Raw genomic sequence first — 2500 nt, forward strand, 5'->3', positions numbered from 1 at the left:
TAAACTAACAATGAGAATACAAAGCATACAGTAAACCTTAAATGACTCAAATGAATGAGACAATAGTTTGATTAAAAGAATAAACATTTATATAGATGCCTGTATGTATGCCTGCTTATATTTTGAGTCTTTCTTTTAAAAGCATATTAATTATTTCAAACTCAGCGTAAATGAACGACATGAACACATGAATATAACACATTTACATGACTTTTACTACACTTATGGGATTTTATTTATTTCAAGGACTTTTCCAGGCCTGCTGGAAATAACCATTTTAAAATTCCATGACTTTTCCAGGTTTTCCATGACCGTAAGAACCCTGTTTAAAAAAAAAAAAAAACAGCAATATTCAGTTAATTATTCGACATTCATGCCAAATGTGAGGAAATTCCCTGACATATCGAACAACAGGAAAACATAAAGCCTGAGAAACGGCAAGCACGACGCTACACGTGTCCCTCTGAGAAGCTGATCACTGGGATCAATGCAAGCTGGCGTTGGATAAATCAATCTGCAGATCACGTCTCCGTGGACATGAAACGACTCGTGTCGACCCGGAGGAAATTCTGCCGCAATAGAAAATCCCCTTGGAGAAATTGTACCAGGTGCCAATGTGCTGCGGAAAGTAAAAGTTCACATTCAATCTCACTGCTTTACATAAACAGGGTGACGCTTAATTTGGTCCTGTGTTCTCTCATTGGAGGCGTACAAGTATATCAATATATGCCTTTCTTCTGAAAACCACTTCATATACAGCAAATGTGAACCAGAGAGCGTAGATTTTACATCAAGCTGAAGAGAGGACGCTGTTCTATATAAATTCAGTGGCACCAACCACACAGACCACTGTCACAGAGGATCACATTACTATGGAAATGCACTGTTGAATGAGCTCTTTGATCAAGCGCACACACACACACACACACACACACACACACACACACACACACACACACACACACACACACACACACACACACACACACACACACACACACACGTACTTCCGCAACTGTCACAGTCCTTATTTAGGCTTGAATCTGTATTGCATGAATTTGCATGATTACTAATATTACCATAGAAACAACACTAATGCTGAGTGTGTGTGTGTGTGTGTGTGTCTGTGTGCGTGTGTGTGTGTGAGGTCATTACATTGAAAGCCAGAGCGAGGAAACTACAAAGGATGTTGTCCACCACTTAATGTGTGTGTATTTATATCACAACCATCAAAAGACTGGATAGTGTGTGTGTGTGTGTGTGTGTGTCTGTGTGTGTGTGTGTGTGTTTTCTCTGAACTATAGAGGGACATGTCCCCTTCACTTTCTGAAATCCCGTCTCCATTTCCTGTTTTGCTCTCTAACATGTTTCCCCTCTGTTACTAAACTGAAGATGAATTTCCTTCAATCTGCTTTATAGCAGCACAAAACTAGCAGAATGCTCTTCATCTGTATCCTCACAGGACTAGAATGGATGAAATGTTGTATGAATGGATGAAATGTTGTATATACTGCTGGTAGACACACCTCAGGTATAGTTATAAACAGTTATATGTTAGTTAGGAAGTGCACTAAACTACTTTATTCCAATATACCTGCTGAAGATACTGTATATCATGAGCTAATTGTTAGCATGTAGCTCGTGGGTACAGATTGTAAATAATATATCAATATATAATCTACGTTGTAACTGTTGTACATACCAGTTCAACGCCTTTCCCGTTGTGTAATGCGAATAAAGATGAAATGTTTAACATTTTAAGATGACTAAAGAACAAATCGTCCCGTAGAGTGGAGGCGGCTCGTGTAAGAAAACACATTAAAGAGGGAAAGAAAGATGGTTGTGGAGGCAAAACTTTACTTTGTGATGAGGTTCAGGCATAACCAACTCCAACATGAGTGTGTGTCCTTGTCCAGCGGGCAATACCAGTTAATCTGAGCTGGCTGCTGGTAATTAAAGTGTCTTCCTGGGTTATTGACTATCAGCAGCAGCAACCGCCTCTTTGCTCCTCTCCTCTATTCCTCATTTCTTTTCCTTTCTCTCCCTCCAGCCTGTCTGCTTCCTGCTGCTCTCCACTTCCATACGTCAATAGTCATTAAACACAATCTCATAGGCCTAGCCCCCCCCCCCCCCACACACACACACACACACACACACTGATGAGGCTCCATTGGTTCAATAGTTGATTAGTGTCTTGCCTAATAGCGCTCCAGCTGACCTTCTGACCCTCAGACAGGTTCAATGGCCTGGAAGACACACACACCGAATATGAACACATGAAAAGGACAAAAAACTGGAGATATTCATGGAGACACTTACATACTGCGTTCATGCTCAAGTACGCACAAACATCCTCTCACGTACTCACAAAGTGCTAAAAATATTTTTGGTGTCAGGTGTAATATATGCATTTCATTAGTGTGTGTGAGATGCTTTCATTAGTGTGTGTGAGATGCTTTCATTAGTGTGTGTGAGATGCGTTCAGTAGTGTGTGTGAGAT

At 40.6% G+C, this 2500-nt stretch overlaps 1 protein-coding gene across 1 annotated transcript in view; it reads right to left on the reverse strand.

Moving 5' to 3' along the window:
- ulk4 (unc-51 like kinase 4) overlaps positions 1-2500 on the reverse strand; it is a gene marked incomplete at both ends in the record, with an annotated part of 77729 nt that overhangs the window by 35052 nt on the left and 40177 nt on the right. The window lies entirely within an intron of this gene.

The sequence above is a fragment of the Taurulus bubalis genome (genome assembly GCF_910589615.1).
Source record: "Taurulus bubalis genome assembly, chromosome: 12".
Taxonomy (NCBI): Eukaryota; Metazoa; Chordata; class Actinopteri; order Perciformes; family Cottidae; genus Taurulus; species Taurulus bubalis.